Raw genomic sequence first — 15,845 nt, 5'->3', positions numbered from 1 at the left:
GGAACTCGGTGGGGGCGGGGGAAAGCTTTCGAGGAGCGCGTGGAGAGGGGCGGGGAGGGGGCGCAGGTGAGAGGGAGGAGATGCGGATGGAGGAGGAGGCTTAGGGTGACCCTGGACGGAGTGTGAGCCCACCCCCCACTTCCACACTCCTCAGAGGCGGTGTCCCAGCCCGTGCCTCACTTTTTTTTTCCCCCTTTCGGAGTTTCTCCGGCCCCCTGGAGACTCGCTTCCCTTGTCAGTTTCTGTGGCGTCTGCCGGAGACGAAGTGGGCAGAAGGAGCGAGGGGAACTTTTCTGCCCTTCGAATGATCGCCTTAAGTTCTGGGAATTTAGTTTTGGGCAAGAGCTGTGGGGGTGAGGGAGAAAATAATAAGGAAGAGATTTATTTCTTCGAGAGCCGGGGAGACCGGTTTGTCCTACAAAGTTTATAAAAATACCAGAGGTAACAGCTGGGTAACTCTAGGCTGAATTTGTACAAAGTTTCTCTCTTGTGAAAGCTGTTAATTCATTGTTCCGAGCTTTCAGAAATGTTACAAATTTTGCATCTAACAATTGGTATTTGTATATTTACATAGTGCTTGACACATTGTAACCTCTTAATGAATGCCATTCCATTTAAATGTAAACGCCTCCATTTTTGCGCTTTATAATTCATCTTTTTAAAATATTTGCATAAACTTGTTAGATAGTATACTTGGTTGGGAATGGCTGTTGAATTGGGGCTTCACCAAATCATTGAAATCAATTCTATATAAATGAAAATAAATACTGTTAAGAAGTAAGAACTTTTTTTTTCTGCTTGGGGAAAACTATGTTTAGTCACTGTTGGGTTTGTGAATTTTAAGTTGAATAATGGTTGTTGCAGGTGTTTCGTGTTATAAATGTAAGGATGTGATTTTGATAGGATATGTCAACCGTAGCTTTATAGGGTTCTCAGGCTTTTGGTTGTTTGAGAAATAAGCTAAGTGAAAATTATGTGCTTACTTGCACATAGAAGGTGGATCATGGAATTCAATAATATTTCTTTATAAATAAGAATATGTAGAAGTTCCCAATTCTTAGATTTTTGATTGTAGATAAGTTTCATATTTCAAAAGAATATTATCGCTTAGTCCAGAGAGACTTGCTGGATAAGGGATAGAGTAATGTATTGGAGTCAGGAAGAACTAGATTCAGATCTCAGCTGTGACACTTCTTAAGTACATGACCTAAATCACCTATTTGAGCCTCATCTTCCTTTAAAATGGGTAAGATAATACCTGTAACTTCTACTTTTGGGGTTTATTTTGAGGCTCAAACAAGATAATACACGTAAAACGAAATGTAAATTTCAATTTTTATATGTATGTATAGATTGGTGTGAAAATTACTTAGGACAAGCAACACTTGATAGGGTTTCATTTTGTGACAGAAATGGATATATGCGTTTACTTTTGCTGACATTGTTGACTCAGAAAGTCTGGCCTCAACAAGATTAAACTAATCAGAGCTCTTTTCTCTATTTAGTTAGTTCTCTATCACTTGACTGCTGAATTTCCTGCCATGCATATCTGTTACATTGTTCTTTTTGTTATGTTTTTAATTCTGATCATTTTCTGACTGGATATTTCTTGTGGAAATGCACAAAACTTGTAGTTTCTAAAGAGCACTCTTCAATAACTGTTAGATGTAGCTGCCATTGGCATGGAGAAGTTATGCATTTGAAGGATCAATCTCACCAAAGTCCAAAGAAGTATGGATGAAAACGAAAAACTAAGAGCTGACAAATTTCATTTGAAAGAAAGCATAATTAACATCCAGACAGTAAGCAAAGAACTTGGGAGACATCTAGCACTTAGTTATTTCTCCATCTTAAGTTTGGCAGAGTAGTGAGAAGACCATTAAAAGAGCAATTGTTAATTGTTGCTATGAGGGAAAAAAACACACAAAAATTTTGTCATTTTTTGGGCAAAATTTGAATTTGCAAAATTCAAAGTACTGAAGATGAGGAAAAAAGATAACATTTACTGATAAAACTTACCTTTTAATTTAATATATCCAAAATTTAGAAGAAGTTCTGATGACCCTGGAGGATTGAGAAGCCTTAGAGTGTAAAACATCAAACTCCTCATATCTTTTGGGGATTTTTTTTTTTTGCTTTCAGTGAACTTTTTAGTCTTGTCTTCTTTAAAGGAATTTTTATTGATGTATACTGAAAATGCATATTTATTCTGGAATTCCAAAATTCTCAAGTGGAGATGAAATACTGTAAAACCTTGTACCATGAGTCATCACAAAAGGCTAAGACATTTATCCAAGTGATGGAGATAACACACATCAGTGGTCTGAGAATTTGCCTTACTTAAAGCTCATTGCAAACCTGAAACTGTGTACTATAATTATGATTATCATTAGAAAAATGACCTGTTGGTCTAATTTATGCTTAATATCCAATGTGATATTAAGTATAGTTTGATGATTAAAAGTGAAAGGACAGGTCAAAATGCTGTGAGTTCACAGTTGTCATCTAAAAGTATTGACTGAAGCAAAAGAACATGTATCTTTTTAAAAATATTTTATTCTGAATTTAACACCAAGTAAATAAGCATTTATTTCTATTTTCATGAAAAAGATTGTACCTGTAGCTGCAGATTCTTATTATGTATACCCTGCTTTTCTTTTTTACTGATATGTTACTGATAAGGTAAGTTCAAGCTATAGCTTTCAAAGCTGTCTTGTTTGTGCTTCCTTATGATTTTCCTTCTGTTCTTATTTTTTTAAAAGGTGTTCCTTTTCTCTTTTCCTTCCTCTTCTCTTCCCTTTTTTCATTTCCCTTACTTGACATCAGAAATACTTGAAAGTTCTCAATTCCATCAAACTCCACTTTTCCACTATAGTTTTATATTCAGCTTTTTAGAGTAAATTATCCTTGGTTGTAAGTCTGTAGCTTTTTCCTATCTTGTATTCCATTATACCGTATTCCAAGATCTCCTCTTGTTTTTAGTAGTAGCTATCAGGTCTTCTGTGATCCTTGCTATGGTTGCTTTATACACAATCTGTTTCTTTCTCAGTATAAGTATGTTTGCAGTATCTTTGTGGTAGCTGTGGATTTTAGCTATGACATTCCTGAGAATTTTCCTTCTGAAGTTTTAGAAGGTGATTGATTGATGGATTCTATTTTTACTGTATAATAGATCTGGGCAATTTCATTTATGATTTCTTGAAGTATAGGTTTGAGTATTTAGACCTTAAAAAAAAAATCATGGTTTTTCACAGAGTCTAATGATTCATCCTTCTTTTTTCAAGCATTATCTTTCCCTCCCACTGCCCTAACCAGTTAAACAATAACAGGAAAGTCAAGCCAGCCTTTTTGAAACAGAAGGGCACCCTCACTGAGAGACAAAAAGGCAACATGTGCCCAGACCACTACCACCATTTTCCCTCAGTCCCAGATGGAGACAACTGAGGGCCTTGCCTGAGCTTAAGAACCTTGGGAATTATGGTGTCTCATAAACTATCAGACCTGTTTCTATCCTGACAGCCTTCCAGTCCTGACAGCCATCAAGGGAAGAAAACATTGTGGAGAAACAGACCTGCCTTTCTCATCACCACCAGCAACAACCCTTAACCACTGCTACCAACAGACAGATTGGGCATAGGAACCCTGAGCAGCACCTTCCAGATGACTGATTCTGCTTCTGGCTCAACCCTTATAGTGTCTTCTGGGGAACCAACTCCTATGGAGAAAGGGCCAGCTATTCTTATCAGCTACCACACAAAGAGCAGGCGAATCAGCCTAGCTGAAGCAGCAAAGTACCCTGAAGGAGAGACAGAAAGTAGTATGTTCCAGCCAAATTGAACCACCCCTTACCACCACCACTTTAACCCAACATCTCACCTCAGACCCTAGTGGAGACAGCCCAGAATCCTTTACCCAAGAGTTTTTGGTTTTGGAATAGCGATTTTTCCAGTCCAGGACCTTTAGCCATCATCCTGGGAAACAAATCCCATGGAGATGTAGCCTGGCAATTGTTGCTGCAGATGCTACAACCACAAGTTCTTTAGAAAAGAAAGTTAATGTCACCAAATTCTTTGGCAATGTCAAATGGTTCATCAAGAACTGATACCATTTTTTTTTCAAAGAAATGACATTGAAGACACAGAAATATGTTTTGTCACTGAATTCTGGGATCAGAGACTTTTCCATCTAACTTGCAGCTGCAACCTTCCTTTTAAGGTATCTCCCTCACTATGAGTTTTTTGACAAGAGCAGGGACAGTCTTTTCTATTTGTATCCCTACTGTTTTTGCACATAAGTATTTAATAAATGCTTCATTCATTCAATAAAAATGAACAAAAAATTAAATCCCCCCCCAAATGTTAATACTCCAACAAAGCAATCTCCACACTGGTCATATCCAAAAATATGTCTCAATCTGCATTTTAAGGGCATTACCTCTCTTACCAAAGTTGCCTAGTGCCTTTCATCTTCTGTCTTATGAACTTGTGATTTATTTTTGAATTGATCAGTTTTAAACTCATTCAGAGTTATTGAATATAGTGATTCTTAAATGCTTTTCACTTTATCTGTGTTTTCAGGCCAGCAGTTTTTAGTATCAGATATCTTACATTTTCTCCTATTTTTTCCACTCTTGATTTTGTTCTAATTTTTTTTGTTGTTGTCTTATGAAGTCATTGATGTCTGTTTGGTCTGTTCTGGTTTGTGGGAAGTCTGTTACTTGATTAATGTTTACTACCTTAGCTTCTTAGCTATTCTAATTTTTTTCTATAGATCTTATTACATTTTAAACATCTTGCTTTATTTCTTTTAGGCATTCATATAGTCCTTGTGGAAAAATGCATTTTTTTTTTCTTTGAGTTTCTGCTTACATTTGTTACGGAATTGCTCTCTGCTTTTTGGAGGGTCCCTGGAACTACAGTAGTTTTTTATACTGGTTCACATTTTCTTTGATTTCTATAGTTCATGAATTGGGGCTTTGTGCCAGGGCCAGGTTTTGACCCTTGCTACACTTTTGGGTAGGGTAGTCATCTATTCATGGTCCTTTCCTGGGTCCCCTGGGTACTTAAAATGGCCTCTGCCTTCTGCGATCTTTGAAGCTCAAGATTTTGGGTCTTCAGGGCTTTCTGTCATCGTAGTGCTCAAGACCTTAGAGCCCCTTGATATCTACCAAGACATGTTGCCATAAAGCCCTCGTTGCTTTTGATCTCTAGGGTTTCTAAGGTTCTCACTCTTGGGCTTTTTGACTTTTCTGTGTCTTTCTCCGTGGGCCCTAAATTCTTGTTTCTTCCCAGCACAGAGACTTGCAGGCTACAAGTGTCTTTGACTCATCCATGGTTGTGACTGGGCTTGTTTGCCCAAGCAGATTCTAGCTTTGGTGGCCACCTTTCCTGTTGCCTTTGAGGTTCTGCCTTTTTGTGAAGCTCTGGTGTAGAAATCACTTACTGTAGTTTCTCATTTGATTTTTTTTTTTAAGCTTACTTGCTGAGCCACCTGGCCGCCCCTAAGCAATTGGGGTTAAGTAACTTGCTCAAGGTTACATGGCCAAGGTGTTTCTGGGTGGATGCTAAGTGTCTGAGCCTGGATTAGATCCCCAGGTCATCCTGACACTGGAGCTGGTGCTCTTACTTGCTGTGCTACCTGGCCGCCCCTTCTCATTTAATTTCCTGATCATTATTTAGTCTGCTGCGAATTTCAAGTTTTTCTTGGAGTAAGTATGTGGGAGCTGGATGGTCTTCCTCAGTTCTGGCAACCATATTGCCCAGAAGTCAGTTTCCTTTATATCTTGGGTAGCAGACTTTTATTAAATAAATATAGTTGAGAGATTTTTGTTTTTGGTATAAGAAACTTTTCTTTCTAATTATCCCTGGGGTGATTTCATTTATGCAGAAGCTTTTCAGTTTTATGGAACCTAAAAGTTTGCATTTTATTTCCCATAATCCTCTATCTCTTGTTTAATAACTCTTATTCATAATTATGAACCTATGTCCTTTCCTGCTCATCTAATTTGCTTATGTGAACTTTTATATCTAGTTCATATGTTTATTTGGGGCTCATTGTGGCATATGACATAGAGTGTTGTCCTAAGCCTACATCAGATTGCTTTCCAGTTTTCCCAGCAAGTTTAGCAAATCGTGAATCCTTTCCCCAGTGGTAGGTTGGTTTGGGTTTGTTGAACACTATGCTACTAATGTTCATTTGTATATCTAATTTCTTCCACTGATCAACTTTTCCATTTTTCTTTTACTAGCATATAAGTACATAGACCTATGGTTTTGTTTCTTATATTTTATACACATGTGCAGGTGCACACACACACATGCACACATACTTAACTCTCATTTTGTTTCTTAGTGTAGTTTGAGGTCTGGCAGTAATAGATTCCTGTTCTTTCCTACTTTTAAAACTATTTTCTTGAGATTATTTATCTTTTTGATCCTCTAGGTAGTGTTATTATTTTTTTGCTACTTTTATAAAATTATCCTTTGGTCATTTGACTAGTGGGACATTGAATAAATAAATTTAGGTAATATTATTTTTTTTTATTGGTATGGTCCAACAATGGGCAGTTAATTTCTTTCTACTTATTTAGGTCTGCCTTATTTCTGTAGAGAGTGTTTTGTGATTGTATTCATTTAATATCCATGTTTGTCTTGGTAGGCAAAATTTAAGATGTTTAATCCATTCTGTAGTTATTTTGAATTGAATTTCTCTTTCTACCTCTTCCTGCCAAGTTTTGTTGCTAATATTCATGACAGGTAATGATTATATGGGTTCATTTTCTTTTTTTGTATTTATTTTTAGTTTACAACATTCATTTCCACAAGATTTTGAGTTACAAATTTTCTCCCCATCTTTATCACCCCAAAACAGGTATCCCACTGAATACCCCCTCCCTGAATCTGCTGTTTCCTACATTCTCCCCCATTCCCCCTCCGACTTTTCCAATAGGGCAAGATGGATCTCCATACCCCAGTGCCTGTATATCTCATATCCTAGTTGCATATAATAATAATTTTTTTAAACATTTTATTTTAAAACTTTGAATTCCAGATTCTTTCCCTTCTTCCCTCGTCACCCATCTTTAATGGGAAGATAAGAATTCAATATAGGTTGTACATGTGTAGTTACGCAAAACATTTCCATAGTGGATATATTGTGAAAGACTGACTATATTTCTTTCCATCCGATCCTGCCCACCACTTGTTCTATTTTCTACTTTGACCCTGTCCATTTTTAAAAGTGCGTGCTTCTAACTACCCTTCCCCCCATCTGCCCTCCCATCTTTCATCCCCCTCTTATCCCTTTCCCCCTACTTTCCTGTAGGGTAAGATACCCAATTTAGTGTGTATGTTCTTCCTTAAGCCAAATTCAGTGAGAGTAAGGTTGATCCATTCCCTTTTGCCTTCCTGTTCTTCCCCTCCGTTATAACAGTTTTCTCTTGCCTCTTTTATATGTGATAATTTACCCTATTCTGTCTCTCCCTATCTCCTCTCTTTATATTCCTCCCTCACCTCTTAATTTTATTTTTTAGATATCATCCCACCCCATTCAACTGATCCTGTGCCCTCTATGTATACATGTACACATACACACACACTCACATATGTATTCATATGCCAGTATACCCTCCTATATAGACATATATGTATGTATATGTGTGTATACATATATATATATATATTATTTTTTTTCTATTCCCTTCAACTATTCTCAAATTGAGAAAAGTTTCATAAGTTACAATTATCGTTTTTCCATGTAGGAATATAAGTAGTTCAACTTTGATAAGTTCCTTATGATTTCTTTTCCCTGTTTACTTTCTCATGCTTCTCTTGCTTCTTGTATTTGAAAGTCAAATTTTCTATTCAAATCTGGTTTTTTCACCAAGAATGCTTGAAAGTCCTCTGTTCCATTGAATGACCATATTTTCCCCTGAAACATACTCAGTTTTCCTGGCTGGGTGATTTTTCCTTTAAACCTAGCTCCTGTTGACCTCTGGAAGGTCAGTATTCCAAGCCCTTCAAATCCCTTAATGTAGAAGCCATTAGATCTTGTGTTATCCTGATTGTGTTTCCACAATATTCAAATTGTTTGTTCTTGGCTGCTTGTAATATTTTCTTCTTGACTTGGGAACTCTGGAATTTGGCTGTAATATTCCTAGGAGTTTTCTTTTTGGGATCTTTTTAAAGAGGTAATCAGTGAATTCTTTCAATTTCTATTTTGCCCTCTGGTTCTAAAACATCAGGGCGAATTTCCTTGAGGATTTCCTGAAGGATGATTTCTAGGTTTTTTTTTTTTTTTTGATATGGCTTTCCAGGTAGTCCACTAATTTTAAAATGATCTCTCCTAGATCTATTTTCCAGGTCAGTGTTTTTTCCAGTGAGAGATTTCATATTGCCTTCTATTTTTTTTTCATTTTTTTGGATCTATTTAATAGTATCTTGATTTCTCATAAAGTCATTAGTTTCCATTTGCTCCAATCTAATTCTGAAGGAATAATTCTCATCAGTGAGCTTTTGAAATTCCTTTTCCATCTGGCAAATTAGGCTTTTTAATTGGCTTTTTTTGGGCCTCTTTTGCCATTTGAGTTAGTCTATTTTTTTTTCTTTTTTGGAGGGCAATTGGCATTAAGTGACTTGCCCAAAGTCATACAGCTAGTAAGTGTGTCAAGTGTCTGAGGCCGGATTTGAATTCAGGTCCTCCTGACTCCAGGGTCGGTGCTCTATTCACTGTGCCACCCAGCCGCCACCTGAGTTAGTCTGTTTTTTAAGGTGTTATTTTCTTCAGTCAGGTTGTTGACTCCCTTTTCATGATTTTCTTGCATCATTCTCATTTCTCTTCCCAATTTTTCCTCCATTTCTCTTACAAATCCTTGAGCTCCTCCATGGCCTGTAACCATTTTTCTTGGAAGCTTTTGATGCAGGAATTCTGACTTTGTTGTCTTACTCCCATTCCATGCTTTGATCCTTTTTGTCCCCAAAAAAGAAATCTAAGGTTTGATTGCTAGGTTTGCTTCCTCTGCTCATGTTGCCACTCAATTACTTAACTTTTGAGCTCTTTGTCATGGTAGAACTCTGCTTCCAGAGAGGAGAGCTTTGTCCCAAATCACTGGGGTTTTTGCAGCTGCCAGAGCTATTAGTTGGGTGCCCTCTCTGAAGCCCCCACAAGCTCTAGACCACTAGCCACATGCCCCAGGACCTCCACCCTAGACAGTGATCCAGATCCAAGCAGTTTAAAGCAAGAGCAATTACCTTCTGAATGGTTGCTTGGTTCCCCTACTATCTGCAGGCCAGGAGCTCTGGAATCAGCCAAATGGTGCCCCTGCCTCCACTGCTTCTTGCCCCGGGGGCAGGGGCCAGGCCAGGCCAGATCATACTCTTCAGTACCCCCTCATTTCCAACAGAGTTCCACACTGACCTTTTACTTGCTCTTTGGAGTTTATGTGTTGATAAGTCTGGAAACTGCCACAGCTGCTGGTGCTTCACTCTCCTGAAGTCTGCTCTGGCTGCTGCTAATTGGGGCTGCCCAGAGGCTAAAATTGAGTCCACATAAGGCTGGGCTCGGCTCCCAGCTTGTTGAGGTGAACCCTTACTGTAGGCCTGCCAGGCTGCCTTCAGTGGGAGATTTGTTTCTCTCTGTCAGTTTGTGGGTTCTGTAGCTTTAAAATTTGTTTATAGAGTTAGATTTTATAATTTTTTGAGGTGGTTCTGGGGGGAGCTCACAGAATTTTCCTGTTTCTATGCCACCATCTTGGCTCTGCCATGAGTTCATTTTCTATCCTGCTACTTACCTGTAGTTATTATTGATATTGATATTTGAATTTCTAGGGTTCTTTAAATAAGCTATCATGTTGTATACAAAAAAGCAGTAATTTTATTTCCTCTGCCAATGTTTATTTCCTTGATTACTTTTTCTTATCACTATAATAACATTTTTTTTTTAAAGCAATCAGGGTTAAGTAACTTGCTCAAGGTTACACGGCCAGTTATTTCTGGGTGTGGTGCTGAGTATCTGAGCCCGGATTTGATCCAGGTCATCCCAACACTGGAGCCGGTGCTCTTACTCGCTGAGCCACCCGGCCTCCCCTAAGCAGTTGGGGTTAAGTAACTTGCTCAAGGTTACATGGCCAGGTGTTTCTGGGTGGGTGCTAAGTGTCTGAGCCCGGGATTCGATCTCCAGGTCTTCTCAACACTGGAGCTGGTGCTCTTTCTCGCTGTGCTACCTGGCCGCCCCTATAATAACATTTCTACCACTATATCAAATAATGGTGAGGATAATGGACGTCTTTGCATTATTTCTGTTCTCATTGGAAAAGGCATCTAGCTTCACCCCATTACATATGATATATTGGCTTTTGGTTTTAGAAAGACACTATTATATTGAGTAAAGGCCAGGTTATTCCTTTTTTTTTTTAAACAAATATATGTTGTCAGCTTTTTTTCCTGAATGTATTGATATAATCTTCTTGTCATTTTGCTAATTTGGTTATTATTATGGCCTGTTATATTGCTAGTTTTACTTTTGTTTTTGATCATTTCCCTCATGTCTGATTCATTGTGACCCCATTTTGGGGGTTTTCTTGGCAAAGATACTGGAGTGGTTTGGCATTTCCTTCTACAGATCATTTTACAGATGAAGAAAGTGAGGCCAGTTTTGAACTCCTGACGATGAGTCTTCTGGATTCCAAGCCTAGTGCTTTTTCCACTGGGCCACCTAGCTGCCTGATAGCTTTACTAATTTTGAATGAATATTGCGTTCCCAGTATAAATCCAACCTGGTCATAGTACGTGACTTTTAAAAATGTTTTGTTGTAGCTTCTTTGCTAGTGCTTATTCAATATTTTTGTATTGATAATTATTTGACATTGATCTATTGTTTTATTTTTCTACTCCCTAGTTTTGGTATCAAGATTGTATTTGTATTATAGATGGGATTTGGTCGAATCTCTTTCCCTCCCTCCTCCCCAGGTTATCTATTTAATGTTGGAATTAATTGTTATGTTTTAGAATTATTTATGTTTAGAATTTGCTTGCAAGTCCATCTGATCCTGTTTTTTTTTTTCCTTTGGGGCTTCCTTTATTACTTCAGGTTCTTTTTCTGATATTTCCTCTTCTCTTTTGTAGGTATTTTTATATCTTTGTAAATATTCATCGGTTTTGTTGGCATATAATTGGGCAAAAGGGTTTTAAATAATTTACTTCATTTCCTCTTCATTTGTTGTAAATAGAAGCAGTGTGCTCTGCTCTTTTGGCCATGCTACCTTACTACAATTGGAACCTGACTTGGCACTATTCCTACTCTAAGGTCTTGGGCACTTCATCTATGCCATTGTTCAGGTCATTGATAAAAATGAACAGTACAGGGCCAAGAATATATCCCTGGGACATGCCAAGAGTATTTGTTGTTGTTATTGTGTGTTTCTCTACCTTTCGTCATTAACTTCAGCTCATTTTGAGCCTTAGTATTCCTCATGCTCTTTTTTTATGGGATTCTAATATTCATTTGCCCTTACCTCATCTTTTAAAAATCTAAGTTAATTTCTTTAAAATCTAAATGAAAAAAATTTAAAAATCTGAGTCTTCTGTGTATCCATATTGATCTTTTTAGACAAACTCCATTTATCTTTCTCATTAGAATTGTCATCTTTTTTGCGTCATCAGAATTTCGTTTTTGAGAATGTCATCCTTTCTAGGTTGACTTACCTTGAAGTATTTTACTTCACTCTCTTAATTCTTTAAAATCTAAGGTACATGTCAGACTATGCTCAGATTTATTCTTTTCTGTTTTCTATTTTACACACTCTAGGAGGAAGTGATCAGTTTCCTCCACAGGGTCTCCATCATTTTCACCACAGCAACCAGCCTTGTTAATGAGATCAGATTCAGGACAGAATTTCCCCTTGTTTCTTCATCTCTTGAGTGATGAAATTATCATCCATGAAAGTCAAGAAGTCATTAACTGCTCTGCTTTTGGCAAAGAGGAAGCTCCAGAGGTGGTCCTGGTGATCTCAGCCAGAAAAGAACCTTTAGGGAAGTGGGTGAGGAGGTGAGAAGAAAGATTGAAAAAGAAGAAAGAAAGAATAGAGGCCATGCTTTAGTAATGAGAGGGACTCCATTGTTGAAGGCTCCCATGGGTGAAGACAGAGGTACTGTGAATGTTGTATTAGGTGTGGTCTGGAGGATTTGGTGCTTGTCTTCCCTTGGAAGGGAGGGAGTTGGATATCCTGGGGGTGCCTGGCACCTGGTAGAGTGCAAGGCTGTGGCCCTAGGGAAGAGAATTAGAGGCAAATGGAGTAAAGAAGGTAACCAGGGGAAGGGTTTAGCTCAATGGTAGGCTGCGTATTCAGGGATAAGTGAGAGGTGGAGCAGGATCTTTTCTGACACCTGTAGTACTTGATTTTGTTCTTGGAGTGAGGCATAGTGAAGGGGAATCCTTGGCAAGCAAAAAATGAAATTAAAAAGAAAAACTAATGAACAGGACTAGTTGAAGGGTAGGAAAGGAAGGGGAAATTTACTTGATTGGGAGCAGAAAAAGATGAGAATAATTAAATAACCAAATAAAAGTAGGGAGGAAAAGGGAACTAAAACCCCAAAGGGAAAGAGGCAACTAATAAGAGGAAGAGATCATGCATGAGGGGAAGAGGGCCTTTGGGAATAGGGCTGTCTTAAAAAAGTATAAGCTAAAGTAACTGAAGAAACATAGTACTGTGTATACAGCAGAAGAGGGAAAACAATCATAACTTGAAAAAAGCCAACCAATATTAGAGAAAAATTGAGGAAAACCTTAACTCATAACTTTAAATATGAAAAAAAAACTTTAAATGTGAATGGATTAAACAATCCCATAGAGAATCAATTAATACATATTAAATGCCAACTGTATGCCAGGCATTATACTAAACTGATTTTATAAGAAAACAAAATCCTGTAATCTCTTGCTTATAAGAAGCACATTTGAAAAATAGACACACAAAATAAAACTGAGGACATGGAAAAATTTTTTTACAATGTTCCAAGTGAATCCAAAAAAAAGCAGGAATTGGGATTCATGTTGACAAAACAAAAACAGACATTCAAAAAATGAAAATGGGTAAAGAAACTATATTATATTGAAAAGAGCCACAGACAACAAACCCATACCAGTAATAAATTTATACACTTCATATGCCTTATCATCTAAATTCATAAAGGAAGCATCTGAACTACAAAAAGACATAGTAACACAGTAGTGACAGGAGACTTCCATATCCTTTTCTCAGTTTTGGATAACTAACAGAAAGATAAACCAAAGGGAAAAATGTGAAAGTGAACAAATTGTTGTAGAAACTAGAGTTAAAAGACTTATGGCATCTTCTAAATATGACAGCAGAAGAATATAAGTATTTCTCAGCACCATATGCAATCTTCACAAAAATTGACTGTGTGTATGTGTATATATGTAGGTATATATATATATATATATATATATATATGTATATAAAGTGCATAGAGATATTGCAAACAAATGTAAAAATATTTAGGTAGAAATTGTTAACATATCCCTTATAGATCACAATGCAAGAAAATAATCATTGGTTCAAGGTCCACAAACAAAGCACAACCCTAAATGCAGATTTAACAAGGAAATCCTAAATAATAAGTGAATCAGGGAATGAACCATGGAAATAATAATTATGGGGAAAAATAATGTAACAATCTGACAAAATTTCTGAGATGCAGCTAAAGCAGCCCTTGGGGGAAGAGAGGAGGGAATTATATCTCTACAAACATTACATTAACAAAACAGAAAATGAGAGTTAACTGAATATGCATTTATAAAAATTAGAAAGCCAATAAACAAACATATAAGTACAAAAGAAGAGACATAAAAAAGGAGAAATTGATAAGAAAAATTTAAAAACTCCATAGAAATGTGATAGAATCAGAAGCTGGTTCTTTAAAAAGACTAATAAAGTTGACAAACTTAATTAAGAGAGCAGAAAATCAAATCAGTAAAATAGCAAATGAGCAAGGTGCTTCTTCCTAAGCCCTGCCAATATAATAAAAATGACAGTACTTTCAAAGTTTTACTTTCAATGTTACCAATCAGATTACCAAGGGATACTTTATAGAACTTGGTAAAATAATAACTTATTAAAAAAACCAGTATATCAAGAGAAATTATGTAAACAAGTAGGAATAAAGGAGAAAAGGCATTTCTAGAACTTGGACTATGTTTTAATATCTAGTATTGGTTTAAAGAAGAGATCAGTGGAATAGATTGGATAAGGGAGAATCAGAAGCAATGGAATTCAGTAGCCTAGTGTTTGATTAAGTGGGAAGTATACATTACTTAGGGGGAAAAACTCCTTATTTGATAAAAACTGGAAAGCAATCTGACAAATTAGGATTAGACCAATACTTTACAGCATATCAGTGATGCATGCTAAATGGCCTTAATGATCATACTATAAAAAATAAAAGGAAGCAAGGAGATCTTTCAGCTATGGGTAGAAGATACAATAATCAAACAACAGATAGAGGCAAACAAAATAACAAATTGTTACTTTGATGATATGAAGCTTAAAAGCTTCTGCACAACAAAATTATTTTGTGATAATAAGGGAAGTGATCTAATGGGAAAGGAAATCTTCGTATCAAATTCCTAATAAGGATTTGATATCCAAGATGTATAAACAATGTATATGTATACATATACGTATGTGTGTGTATACACATACACATATGATCTATAGCCGTTCCCCAGTACAGAAGTAGTCAAAAGGATGTGAATAGACTGTTCTTAAAAGAATTGCAAAGTATTCACATCGACATGAATATTTCTCCAAATCACTAATAATAAGAGAAACATGATTCAAAACAATCCTGAAATTTTATATTACAACATTCAAGCTGCTGAAGATGACAAAAAATGGCAAAATTCAATATTGGAGAGGTTGTGGAAAGATAAACACGCTGATGCATTTTTAGTGGAGCACTGAAATGTTATAACCATTTGTAATGCCAAGCAAAGGCAACTTCCCAAGGTTCAAAATACCAGCATAGGTGCTCTCCATTTTATTCAGTGAAAAATTAAGAACAGAGATCAAAATATGACATCATTCAAAATACAGCATTTACTAAGTGTGATTCAATAATCTCCAAGTACTACCCTACCCCTGGACGTTACATTCATTTAATCAGTCACAAAGTCCCTCTTCTAAATAATATTCCACCCCTAGGCTGTACCTTCATTTAGTCCATCACAAAGCCCCTGTTGTCAAATGGAGATTAGTTTCCAATCATAAGTAAAGTACATTCATTTGTTCAATCACAGAGCACAAAAAGGTCAAAAGTTCCCCACCCTTGGATCACAATTGAATCTACCCCAGAGTTACAACAAGCTTAAGCACAGCATTTAATACCCAAATGGAGGTCTTTTCTTTATCTTGACATGAGGCAAGTTCTCAGCAATCTTTGTTCCTGGGGAGACAAAGCTTAGCAAGGCCACAACAACAAAAAAATGCTGTTATAAATATTTGTGTACATATTTTCTCTTTGTCTTTGACCTTTTGGAGGTACATGCCTGTATCAGCAATGCAATATTCACAATGCCTACGGCAGTTATAAATATACTGATGTGGTTATTAATTACAAAATATACCAGGCTCTCTATATGGGGGATAAAGCTAGAACATTTATCAAAAATACCAAATGACTGAGCCCCAAAACAAGAAAGTCAAAGCCATCAGAGTAGTTAAGAAATTGGCACAGGTAGATAAAGTAGAAAGCACCCACATTCTCAAACCTTTAAAACAGAACAGGCTACCTCAGGCAAAGGTCTTCCTCTCCCCACTCACAGCAACTACT

General features: G+C 36.8%; 1 protein-coding gene across 4 annotated transcripts in view; it reads left to right on the top strand.

The window, feature by feature from the left end:
- The window catches only part of LOC138175833 (USP6 N-terminal-like protein), a 201,909-nt gene that overhangs the window by 810 nt on the left and 185,254 nt on the right, over positions 1-15,845 (top strand). The window lies entirely within an intron of this gene.

The sequence above is a fragment of the Petaurus breviceps genome, unplaced genomic scaffold, assembly GCF_028583685.1.
Source record: "Petaurus breviceps papuanus isolate PSGF00001 unplaced genomic scaffold, PetGlider_PUasm1.0 79, whole genome shotgun sequence".
Taxonomy (NCBI): domain Eukaryota; kingdom Metazoa; phylum Chordata; class Mammalia; order Diprotodontia; family Petauridae; genus Petaurus; species Petaurus breviceps.
Note: the sequence above shows the minus strand (reverse complement) of the source record. Positions and strands in the feature narration are given on the sequence as shown.